Below are 13640 nucleotides of genomic sequence, written 5' to 3'. Positions count from 1 at the left end.
TCACCATAGCCCTCTATGGGCTTCCAAATATCACTTTGCCAATTCCACAAGAACTGTCTTAGCGAAAGGCTTCTTGAGGGGAAAGCTGTAACTCAGCGAGATGATTTCACAGAACACAAAGAAGTTTCTCAGAAAGCTTCTTTCTCTTTGTTATCCGAGGATATTTCCTTTGGCCCTATAGTCTTCAAAGGGATCCGAAATATCTGTTCTCAGATTCCACAGAAATAAGGCTAGCAAAGAGATCCACGAAATACAGATGTAACTCTGTGTGATGAATTAACAGAACACTAAGCAGTTTCTCAGAAAGCTTCTTTCCAGATTTCATCTGAGGATATTTGCTTTTTCACCATAGCCCTCTATCGGCTTCCAAATATCACTTTGCCAATTCCACAAGAAATGTCTTAGCGAAAGGCTTCTTCTAGGGAAAGCCGTAACTCTGTGAGATGATTTCACAGAACACAAAGAAGTTTCTCAGAAAGCTTCTCTCTCTTTGTTATCGGAGGATATTTCCTTTGGCCCTATAGTGTCCAAAGGGATCCGAAATATCTGTTCTCAGATTCCACAGAAAAAAGGCTAGCAAAGAGATCCACGAAATACAGATGTAACTCTGTGAGATGAATTAACAGAACAGTAAGCAGTTTCTCAGAAAGCTTCTTTCCAGATTTCATCTGAGGATATTTCCTTTTTCACCATAGCCCTCTATGGGCTTCCAAATATCACTTTGCCAATTCCACAAGAACTGTCTTAGCGAAAGGCTTCTTGAGGGGTAAGCTGTAACTCTGTGAGATGATTTCACAGAACACAAAGAAGTTTCTCAGAAAGCTTCTTTCTCTTTGTTATCGGAGGATATTTCCTTTGGCCCTATAGTCTCCAAAGGGATCCGAAATATCTGTTCTCAGATTCCACAGAAATAAGTCTAGCAAAGAGATCCAGGAAATACAGATGTAACTCTATGAGATGAATTAACAGAACACTAAGCAGTTTCTCAGAAAGCTTCTTTCCAGATTTCATCTGAGGATATTTCCTTTTTCACCATAGCCCTCTATGGGCTTCCAAATATCACTTTGCCAATTCCACAAGAACAGTCTTAGCGAAAGACTTCTTGAGGGGAAAGCTGTAACTCTGTGAGATGATTTCACAGAACACAAAGAAGTTTCTCAGAATGGTTCTTTCTCTTTGTTATCGGAGGATATTTCCTTTTTCCCTGTAGTCTTCAAAGGGATCCGAAATATCTGTTCTCAGATTCCACAGAAATAAGGCTAGCAAGGAGATCCACGACATGCAGATGTAACTCTGTGAGATGAATTAACAGAACACTAAGCAGTTCTCAGAAAGCTTCTTTCCAGATTTCGTCTGCGGATATTTCCTTTTTCACCATAGTCCTCTATGAGCTTCCAAATATCACTTTGCCAATTCCACAAGAACTGTCTTAGCGAAAGGCTTCTTGAGGGGAAAGCTGTAACTCTGTGAGATGATTTCACAGAACACAAAGAAGTTTCTCGGAAAGCTTCTTTCTGTTTGTATCCGAGGATATTTCCTTTGGCCCTATAGTCTTCAAAGGGATCCGAAATATCTGTTCTCAGATTCCACAGAAATAAGTCTAGCAAAGAGATCCACGAAATACAGATGTAACTCTGTGAGACGAATTAAGAGAACACTAAGCAGTTTCTCAGAAAGCTTCTTTCCAGATTTCATCTGAGGATATTTCCTTTTTCACCATAGCCCTCTATGGGCTTCCAAATATCACTTTGCCAATTCCACAAGAACAGTCTTAGCGAAAGACTTCTTGAGGGGAAAGCTGTAACTCTGTGAGATGATTTCACAGAACACAAAGAAGTTTCGCAGAAAGCTTCTTTCTCTTTGTTATCGGAGGATATTTCCTTTGTCCCTGTAGTCTTCAAAGGGATCCGAAAAATCTGTTCTCAGATTCCACAGAAATAAGGCTAGCAAAGAGATCCACGAAATACAGATGTAACTCTGTGAGATGAATTAACAGAACACTAAGCAGTTTCTCAGAAAGCTTCTTTCCGGATTTCGTCAGAGGATATTTCCTTTTTCACCATAGCCCTCTATGGGCTTCCAAATATCACTTTATCAATTCCACAAGAACTGTCTTAGCGAAAGGCTTCTTGAGGGGAAAGCTGTAACTCCGCGAGATGATTTCACAGAACACAAAGAAGTTTCTCAGAATGCTTCTTTCTCTTTGTTATCGGAGGATATTTCCTTTGGCCCTATGGTCTTCTAAGGGATCCGAAATATCTGTTCTCAGATTCCACAGAAATAAGGCTAGCAAAGAGATCCACGAAATACAGATGTAACTCTGTGAGATGAATTAACAGAACACTAAGCAGTTTCTCAGAAAGCTTCTTTCCAGAGTTCATCTCAGGATAATTCCTTTTTCACCATACCCTCTATGGGCTTCCAAATATCACCTTGCCAATTTCACAAGAACAGTCTTAGCGAAAGACTTCTTGAGGGGAAAGCTGTAACTCTGTGAGATGATTTCACACAACACAAAGAAGTTTCTCAGAAAGCTTCTTTCTCTTTGTTATCGGAGGATATTTCCTTTGTCCCTGTAGACTTCAAGGGGATCCGAAATATCTGTTCTCAGATTCCACAGAAATAAGGCTAGCAAAGAGATCCACGAAATACTGATGTAACTCTGTGAGGTGAATTAACAGAACACTAAGCAGTTTCTCAGAAAGCTTCTTTCCAGAAATCATCTGAGGATATTTCCTTTTTCACCATAGCCCTCTATGGGCTTCCAAATATCACTTTGCCAATTCCACAAGAACTGTCTTAGCGAAAGCCTTCTTGAGGAGAAAGCTGTAACTCTGTGAGGTGATTTCACAGAACACAAAGAAGTTTCTCAGAAAGCTTCTTTCTCTTTGTATCGGAGGATATTTCCTTTGGCCCTATAGTCTTCAAAGGGATCCGAAATATCTGTTCTCAGATTCCACAGAAATAAGGCTACCAAAGAGATCCACGAAATACAGATGTAACTCTGTGCGATGAATTAACAGAACACTAAGCAGTTTCTCAGAAAGCTTCTTCCAGATTTCATCTGAGGATATTTCCTTTTTCACCATAGCCCTCTATGGGCTTCCAAATATCACTTTGCCAATTCCACAAGAACTGTCTTAGCGAAAGGCTTCTTGAGGGGAAAGCTGTAACTCTTCGAGGTGATTTAACAGAACACAAAGAAGTTTCTCAGAAAGCTTCTTTCTCTTTGTTATCGGAGGATATTTCCTTTGGCCCTATAGTCTCCAAGGGGATCTGAAATATCTGTTCTCAGATTCCACAGAAATAAGGCTAGTAAAGAGATCCAGGAAATACAGATGTAACTCTGTGAGATGAATTAACAGAACACTAAGCAGTTTCTCAGAAAGCTTCTTTCCAGATTTCATCTGAGGATATTTCCGTTTTCACCAAAGCCCTCTATGGGCTTCCAAATATCACTTTGCCTATTCCACAAGAACTGTCTTAGCGAAAGGCTTCTTGAGGGGAAAGCTGTAACTCAGTGAGGTGATTTCACAGAACACAAAGAAGGTTCTCAGAAAGCTTCTTTCTCTTTGTTATCGGAGGATATTTCCTTTGTCCCTGTAGTCTTCAAAGGGATCCGAAATATCTGTTCTCAGATTCCACAGAAATAAGGCTAGCAAAGAGATCCACGAAATACAGATGTAACTCTGTGAGGTGAATTAACAGAACACTAAGCAGTTTCTCAGAAAGCTTCTTTCCAGAAATCATCTGAGGATATTTCCTTTTTCACCATAGCCCTCTATGAGCTTCCAAATATCACTTTGCCAATTCCACAAGAACTGTCTTAGCGAAAGCCTTCTTCAGGGGAAAGCTGTAACTCTGTGAGATGATTTCACAGAACACAAAGAAGTTTCTCAGAAAGCTTCTTTCTCTTTATTATCGGAGGATATTTCTTTTGTCTCTATAGTCTTCAAAGGGATCTGAAATATCTGTTCTCAGATTCCTCAGAAATAAGGCTAGCAAAGAGATCCACGAAATACAGATGTAACTCTGTGAGATGAATTAACAGAACACTAAGCAGTTTCTCAGAAAGCTTCTTTCCACATTTCATCTGAGGATATTTCCTTTTTCACCATAGCCCTCTATGGGCTTCCAAATATCACTTTGCCAATTCCACAAGAACTGTCTTAGCGAAAGGCTTCTTGAGGGGAAATATGTAACTCTGTGAGATGATTTCACAGAACACAAAGAAGGTTCTCAGAAAGCTTCTTTCTCTTTGTTATCGGAGGATATTTCCTTTGGCCCAATAGTCTTCAAAGGGATCCGAAATATCTGTTCTCAGATTCCAAAGAAATAAGGCTAGCAAAGAGATCCACGAAATACAGATGTAACTCTGTGAGATGAATTAACAGAACACTAAGCAGTTTCTCAGAAAGCTTCTTTCCAGATTTCATCTGAGGATATTTCTTTTTTCACCATAGCCCTCTATGGGCTTCCAAATATCAGTTTGCCAATTCCACAAGAACTGTCTTAGCGAAAGGCTTTAGAGGGCAAAGCTGTAACTCTGTGAGATGATTTCACAGAACACAAAGAAGTTTCTCAGAAAGCTTCTTTCTCTTTGTTATCGGAGGATATTTCCTTTGGCCCTATGGTCTTCAAAGGGATCCGAAATATCTGTTCTCAGATTCCACAGAAATAAGGCTAGCAAAGAGATCCACGAAATACAGATGTAACTCTGTGAGATGAATTAACAGAACACTAAGCAGTTTGTCAGAAAGCTTCTTTCCAGATTTCATCTGAGGATATTTCCTTTTTCACCATAGCCCTCTATGGGCTTCCAAATATCACTTTGCCAATTCCACAAGAACTTCTTAACGAAAGGCTTCTTGAGGGGAAAGCTGTAACTCTGTGAGATGATTTAACAGAACAGAAAGAAGTTTCTCAGAAAGCTTCTTTCTCTTTGTTGTCGGAGGATATTTCCTTTGGCCCTATAGTCTTCAAAGGGATGCAAATATCTGTTCTCAAATTCCACAGAAATAAGGTTAGCAAAGAGATCCTCGAAATACAGGTGTAACTCTGTGAGATGAATTAACAGAACACTAAGCAGTTTCTCAGAAAGCTTCTTTCCAGATTTCATCTGAGGATATTTCCTTTTTCACCATAGCCCTCTATGGGCTTCCAAATATCACTTTGCCAATTCCACAAGAACAGTCTTAGCGAAAGACTTCTTGAGGGGAAAGCTGTAACTCTGTGAGATGATTTCACAGAACACAAAGAAGTTTCTCAGAAAGCTTCTTTCTCTTTGTTATCGGAGGGTATTTCCTTGGTCCCTGTAGTCTTCAAAGGGATCCGAAAAATCTGTTCTCAGATTCCACAGAAATAAGGCTAGCAAAGAGATCCACGAAATACAGATGTAACTCTGTGAGATGAATTAACAGAACACTAAGCAGTTTCTCAGAAAGCTTCTTTCCAGATTTCGTCTGAGGATATTTCCTTTTTCACCATAGCCCTCTATGGGCTTCCAAATATCACTTTCCCAATTCCACAAGAACTGTCTTAGCGAAAGGCTTCTTGAGGTGAAAGCTGTAACTCTGTGAGATGATTTCACAGAACACAAAGAAGTTTCTCAGAAAGCTTCTTTCTCTTTGTTATCGGAGGATATTTCCTTTGGCCCTATAGTCTCCAAGGGGATCTGAAATATCTGTTCTCAGATTCCACAGAAATAAGGCTAGTAAAGATCCAGGAAATACAGATGTAACTCTGTGAGATGAATTAACAGAACACTAAGCAGTTTCTCAGAAAGCTTCTTTCCAGATTTCATCTGAGGATATTTCCTTTTTCACCAAAGCCCTCTATGGGCTTCCAAATATCACTTTGCCTATTCCACAAGAACTGTCTTAGCGAAAGGCTTCTTGAGGGGAAAGCTGTAACTCAGTGAGATGATTTCACAGAACACAAAGAAGTTTCTCAGAAAGCTTCTTTCTCTTTGTTATCGGAGGATCTTTCCTTTGGCCCTATAGTCTTAAGAGGGATCCGAAATATCTGTTCTCAGATTCCACAGAAATAAGGCTAGCAAAGAGATCCACGAAATACAGATGTAACTCTGTGAGATGAATTAACAGAACACTAAGCAGTTTCTCAGAAAGCTTCTTTCCAGATTTCATCTGAGGATATTTCCTTTTTCACCATAGCCCTCTAGGGGCTTCCAATTATCACTTTGCCAATTCCACAAGAACTGTCTTAGCGAAAGGCTTCTTGAGGGGAAAGCTGTAACTCTGCGAGATGATTTCACAGAACACAAAGTAGTTTCTCAGAAAGCTTCTTTCTCTTTGTTATCCGAGGATATTTCCTTTGGCCCTATGGTCTTCAAAGGGATCCGAAATATCTGTACTCAGATTCCACAGAAATAAGGCTAGCAAAGAGTTCCACGAAATACAGATGTAACTCTGTGAGATGAATTAACAGAACACTAAGCAGTTTCTCAGAAAGCTTCTTTCCAGATTTCATCTGAGGATATTTCCTTTTTCACCATAGCCCTCTATGGGCTCCCAAATATCACTTTGCCAATTCCACAAGAACTATCTTAGCGAAAGCCTTCTTCTAAGGAAAGCTGTAACTCTCTGAGATGATTTCACAGAACACAAAGAAGTTTCTCAGAAAGCTTCTCTCTCTTTGTTATCGGAGGATATTTACTTTGGCCCTATGGTCTTCAAAGAGATCGGAAATATCTGTTCTCAGATTCCACAGAAATAAGGCTAACAAAGAGATCCACGAAATACAGATGTAACTCTGTGAGATGAATTAACAGAACACTAAGCAGTTTCTCAGAAAGCTTCTTTCCAGATTTCATCTGAGGATATTTCCTTTTTCACCATAGCCCTCTATGGGCTTCCAAATATCACTTTGCCAATTCCACAAGAACTGTCTTAGCGAAAGGCTTCTTGAGGGTAAAGCTGTAACTCTTCGAGGTGATTTCACAGAATACAAAGAAGGTTCTCAGAAAGCTTCTTTCTCTTTGTTATCAGAGGATATTTCCTATGGCCCTATAGTCTTCAAAGGGATCCGAAATATCTCTTCTCAGATTCCACAGAAATAAGGCTAGCAAAGAGATCCACGAAATACAGATGTAACTCTGTGAGATGAATTAACAGAACAGTAAGCAGTTTCTCAGGAAGCTTCTTTCCAGATTTCATCTGAGAATATTTCCTTTTTCACCATAGCCCTCTATGGGCTTCCAAATATCACTTTGCCAATTCCACAAGAACTGTCTTAGCGAAAGGCTTCTTGAGGGGAAAGCTGTAACTCTGTGAGATGATTTCACAGAACACAAAGAAGTTTCTCAGAAAGCTTCTTTCTCTTTTTGTTATCGGAGGATATTTCTTTTGGCCCTATAGTCTTCAAAGGGATCCGAAATATCTGTTGTCAGATTCCACAGAAATTAGGCTAGCAAAGAGATCCACGAAATACAGATGTAACTCTGTGAGATGAATTAACAGAACACTAAGCAGTTTCTCAGAAAGCTTCTTTCCAGATTTCATCTGAGGACATTTCTTTTTTCACCATAGCCCTCTATGGGCTTCCAAATATCACTTTGCCAATTCCACAAGAACTGTCTTAGCGAAAGGCTTCTTCTAGGGAAAGCTGTAACTCTGTGAGATGATTTCACAGAACACAAAAAGTTTCTCAGAAAGCTTCTGTCTCTTTGTTATCGAAGGATATTTCCTTTGGCCCTATAGTCTCCAAAGGGATCCGAAATATCTGTTCTCAGATTCCACAGAAATAAGGCTAGCAAAGAGATCCACGAAATACAGATGTAACTCTGTGAGATGAATTAACAAATCACTAAGCAGTTTCTCAGAAAGCTTCCTTGCAGATTTCATCTGAGGATATTTCCTTTTTCACCATAGCCCTCTATGGGCTTCCAAATATCACTTTGCCCATTCCACAAGAACTGTCTTAGCGAAAGGCTTCTTGAGGGGTAAGCTGTAACTCTGTGAGATGATTTCACAGAACACAAAGAAGTTTCTCAGAAAGCTTCTTTCTCTTTGTTATCGGAGGATATTTCCTTTGGCCCTATGGTCTTCAAAGGGATCCGAAATATCTGTTCTCAGATTCCACAGAAATAAGGCTAGCAAAGAGATCCACGAAATACAGATGTAACTCTGTTAGATGAATTGACAGAACAGTAAGCAGTTTCTCAGGAAGCTTCTTTCCAGATTTCATCTGAGAATATTTCCTTTTTCACCATAGCCCTCTATGGGCTTCCAAATATCACTTTGCCAATTCCACAAGAACTGTCTTAGCGAAAGGCTTCTTGAGGGGAAAGCTGTAACTCTGTGAGATGATTTCACAGAACACAAAGAAGTTTCTCAGAAAGCTTCTTTCTCTTTTTGTTATCGGAGGATATTTCCTTTGGCCCTATAGTGTCCAAAGGGATCCGAAATATCTGTTCTCAGATTCCACAGAAATAAGGCTAGCAAAGAGATCCACGAAATACAGATGTAACTCTGTGAGATGAATTAACAGAACACTAAGCAGTTTCTCAGAAAGCTTCTTTCCAGATTTCATCTGAGGATATTTCCTTTTTCACCATAGCCCTCTATGGGCTTCCAAATATCACTTTGCCAATTCCACAAGAACTGTCTTAGCGAAAGGCTTCTTGAGGGGTAAGCTGTAATTCTGTGAGATGATTTCACAGAACACAAAGAAGTTTTTCAGAAAGCTTCTTTCTCTTTGTTATTGGAGGATATTTCCTTTGGCCCTATAGTCTCCAAAGGGATCCGAAATATATGTTCTCAGATTCCACAGAAATAAGGCTAGCAAAGAGATCCACGAAATACAGATGTAACTCTGTGAGATGAATTAACAGAACACTAAGCAGTTTCTCAGAAAGCTTCTTTCCAGATTTCATCTGAGGATATTTCCTTTTTCAACATAGCCCTGTATGGGCTTCCAAATATCATTTTTCCAATTCCACAAGAACTGTCTTAGCGAAAGGCTTTTTGAGGGGTAAGCTGTAACTCAGTGAGATGATTTCACAGAACACAAAGAAGTTTCTCTAAAAGATTCTTTCTCTTTGTTATGGGAGTATATTTCCTTTGGCCCTATGGTCTTCGAAGGGATCCGAAATATCTCTTCTCAGATTCCACAGAAATAAGGCTAGCAAAGAGATCCACGAAATACAGATGTAACTCTGTGAGATGAATTAACAGAACACTAAGCAGTTTCTCAGAAAGCTTCTTTCCAGATTTCATCTGAGGATATTTCCTTTTTCACCATAGCCCTCTATGGGCTTCCAAATATCACTTTGCCAATTCCACAAGAACTGTCTTAGCGAAAGGCTTCTTGAGGGGAAAGCTGTAACTCTGTGAGATGATTTCACAGAACACAAAGAAGTTTCTCAGAAAGCTTCTTTGTCTTTGTTATCGGAGGATATTTCCTTTGGCCCTAAAGTCTCCAAAGGGATCCGAAATATCTGTTCTCATATTCCACAGAAATAAGGCTAGCAAAGAGATCCACGAAATACAGATGTAACTCTGTGAGATGAATTAACAGAACACTAAGCAGTTTCTCAGAAAGCTTCTTTCCAGATTTCATCTGAGGATATTTCCTTTTTCACCATAGCCCTCTATGGGCTTCCAAATATCACGTTGCCAATTCCACAAGAACTGTCTTAGCGAAAGGCTTCTTGAGGGGAAAGCTGTAACTCTGTGAGATGATTTCACAGAACACAAAGATGTTTCTCAGAAAGCTTCTTTCTCTTTGTTATCGGAGGATATTTCCTTTGGCCCTATAATCTTCAAAGGGATCCGAAATATCTGTTCTCAGATTCCACAGAAATCAGGCTAGCAAAGAGATCCAGGAAATACAGATGTAACTCTGTGAGATGTATTAACAGAACACTAAGCAGTTTCTCAGAAAGCTTCTTTCCAGATTTCATCTGAGGATATTTCCTTTTTCACCATAGCCCTCTATGGGCTTCCAAATATCACTTTCCCAATTCCACAAGAACTGTCTTAGCGAAAGGCTTGTTGAGGGGAAAGCTGTAACTCTGTGAGATGATTTCACAGAACAAAAAGAAGTTTCTCAGAGAGCTTCCTTCTCTTTGATATCGGAGGATATTTCCTTTGGCCCTATGGTCTTCAAAGGCATCCGAAATATCTGTTCTCAGATTCCACAGAAATAAGGCTAGCAAAGAGATCCACGAAATACAGATGTAACTCTGTTAGATGAATTAACAGAACACTAAGCAGTTTCTCAGAAAGCTTCCGGCCAGATTTCATCTGAGGATATTTCCTTTTTCACCATAGCCCTCTATGGGCTTCCAAATATCACTTTGCCAATTCCACAAGAACTGCCTTAGCGAAAGGGTTCTTCTAAGGAAAGCTGTAACTCTGTGAGATGATTTCACAGAACACAAAGAAGTTTCTCAGAAAGCTTCTTTCTCTTTGTTATCGGAGGATATTTACTTTGGCCCTATGGTCTTCAAAGGGATCGGAAATATCTGTTCTCAGATTCCACAGAAATAAGGCTAGCAAAGAGATCCACGAAATACAGATGTAACTCTGTGAGATGAATTAACAGAAGAGTAAGCAGTTTCTCAGAAAGCTTCTTTCCAGATTTCATCTGAGGATAATTCCTTTTTCACCATAGCCCTCTATGGGCTTCCAAATAAGACTTTGCCAATTCCACAAGAACTGTCTTAGCGAAAGGCTTCTTGAGGGGAAAGCTGTAACTCTGTGAGATGATTTCACAGAACACAAAGAAGTTTCTCAGAAAGCTTCTTTCTCTTTGTTAGCGGAGGATATTTCCTTTGGCCCTATGGTCTTCAAAGGGATCCGAAATATCTGTTCTCAGATTCCACAGAAATAAGGCTAGCAAAGAGATCCACGAAATACAGATGTAACTCTGTGAGATGAATTAACAGAACACTAAGCAGTTTCTCAGAAAGCTTCTTCCAGATTTCATCTGAGGATATTTCCTTTTTCACCATAGCCCTCTATGAGCTTCCAAATATCACTTTGCCAATTCCACAAGAACTGTCTTAGCGAAAGGCTTCTGGAGGGGAAAGCTGTAACTCTGTGAGATGATTTCACAGAACACAAAGAAGTTTCTCAGAAAGCTTCTTTCTCTTTGTTATCGGAGGATATTTCCTTTGGCCCTATATTCTTCAAAGGGATCCGAAATATCTGTTCTCAGATTACACAGAAATAAGGCTAGCAAAGAGATACACCAAATACAGATGTAACTCTGTGAGATGAATTAACAGAACACTAAGCAGTTTCTCAGAAAGCTTCTTTCCATATTTCATCTGAGGATATTTCTTTTTTCACCATAGCCCTCTATGGGCTTCCAAATATCACTTTGCCAATTCCACAAGAAGTGACTTAGCGAAAGGCTTCTTCTAGGGAAAGCTGTAACTCTGTGAGATGATTTCACAGAACACAAAGAAGTTTCTCAGAAAGCTTCTTTCTCTTTGTTATCGGAGGATATTTCCTTTGGCCCTATAGTCTTCAAAGGGATCCGAAATATCTGTTCTCAGATTACACAGAAATAAGGCTAGCAAAGAGATACACGAAATACAGATGTAACTCTGTGAGATGAATTAACAGAACACTAAGCAGTTTCTCAGAAAGCTTCTTTCCATATTTCATCTGAGGATATTTCTTTTTTCACCATAGCCCTCTATGGGCTTCCAAATATCACTTTGCCAATTCCACAAGAACTGTCTTAGCGAAAGGCTTCTTCTAGGGAAAGCTGTAACTCAGTGAGATGATTTCACAGAACATAAAAAGTTTCTCAGAAAGCTTCTTTCTCTTTGTTATCGGAGGATATTTCCTTTGGCCCTATGGTCTTCAAAGGGATCCGAAATATCTGTTCTCAGATTCCACAGAAATAAGGCTAGCAAAGAGATCCACGAAATACAGATGTAACTCTGTGAGATGAATTAACAGAACAGTAAGCAGTTTCTCAGAAAGCTTCTATCCAGATTTCATCTGAGGATATTTCCTTTTTCACCATAGCCCTCTATGGGCTTCCAAATATCACTTTGCCAATTCCACAAGAACTGTCTTAGCGAAAGGCTTCTTGAGGGGAAAGCTGTAACTCTGTGAGATTATTTCACAGAACACAAAGAAGTTTCTCAGAAAGCTTCTTTCTCTTTGTTATCAGAGGATATTTCCTTTGGCCTTATGGTGTCCAAAGGGATCCGAAATATCTGTTCTCAGATTCCACAGAAATAAGGCTAGCAAAGAGATCCACGAAATACAGATGTAACTCTGTGAGATGAATTAACAGAACACTAAGCAGTTTCTCAGAAAGCTTCCTTCCAGATTTCATCTGAGGATATTTCCTTTTTCACCATAGCCCTCTATGGGCTTCCAAATATCACTTTGCCAATTCCACAAGAACTGTCTTAGCGAAAGGCTTCTTGAGGGGTAAGCTGTAACTCTGTGAGATGATTTCACAAAACACAAAGAAGTTTCTCAAAAAGCTTCTTTCTCTTTGTTATCGGAGGATATTTCCTTTGGCCCTATAGTCTCCAAAGGGATCCGAAATATCTGTTCTCAGATTCCACAGAAATAAGGCTAGCAAAGAGATCCACGAAATACAGATGTAACTCTGTGAGATGAATTAACAGAACACTAAGCAGTTTCTCAGAAAGCTTCTTTCCAGATTTCATCTGAGGATATTTCCTTTTTCAACATAGCCCTCTATGGGCTTCCAAATATCACTTTGCCAATTCCACAAGAACTGTCTTAGCGAAAGGCTTCTTGAGGGGTAAGCTGTAACTCTGTGAGATGATTTCACAGAACACAAAGAAGTTTCTCAGAAAGCTTCTTTCTCTTTGTTATCGGAGGATATTTCCTTTGGCCCTATAGTCTTCAAAGGGATCCGAAATATCTGTTCTCAGATTCCACAGAAATAAGGCTAGCAAAGAGATTCACGAAATACAGATGTAACTCTGTGAGATGAATTAACAGAACAGTAAGCAGTTTCTCAGAAAGCTTCTTTCCAGATTTCATCTGAGGATATTTACTTTTTCACCATAGCCCTCTATGGTCTTCCAAATATCACTTTGCCAATTCCACAAGAATTGTGTTAGCGAAAGGCTTCTTGAGGGGAAAGCTGTAACTCTGTGAGATGATTTCACAGAACACAAAGAAGTTTCTCAGAAAGCTTCTTTTTCTTTGTTATCGGAGGATATTTCCTTTGGCCCTATGGTCTTCAAAGGGATCGCTAATATCTGTTCTCAGATTCCACAGAAATAAGGCTAGCAAAGAGATCCACGAAATACAGATGTAACTCTGTGAGATGAATTAACAGAACACTAAGCAGTTTCTCAGAAAGCTTCTTTCCAGATTTCATCTGAGGATATTTCCTTTTTCACCATAGCCCTCTATGGGTTTCCAAATATAACTTTGCCAATTCCACAAGAACTGTCTTAGCGAAAGGCTTTTTGAGGGGTAAACTGTAACTCTGTGAGATGATTTCACAGAACACAAAGAAGTTTCTCAGAAAGCTTCTTTCTCTTTGTTATCGGAGGATATTTCCTTTGGCCCTATGGTCTTCAAAGGGATCAGAAATATCTGTTCTCAGATTCCACAGAAATAAGGCTAGCAAAGAGATCCACGAAATACAGATGTAACTCTGTGAGA

Source organism: Macaca mulatta, chromosome X, assembly GCF_049350105.2.
Source record: "Macaca mulatta isolate MMU2019108-1 chromosome X, T2T-MMU8v2.0, whole genome shotgun sequence".
NCBI lineage: Eukaryota > Metazoa > Chordata > Mammalia > Primates > Cercopithecidae > Macaca > Macaca mulatta.
The sequence above is the reverse complement of the archived record's forward strand: the minus strand, read 5'-3'. Positions refer to the sequence as shown.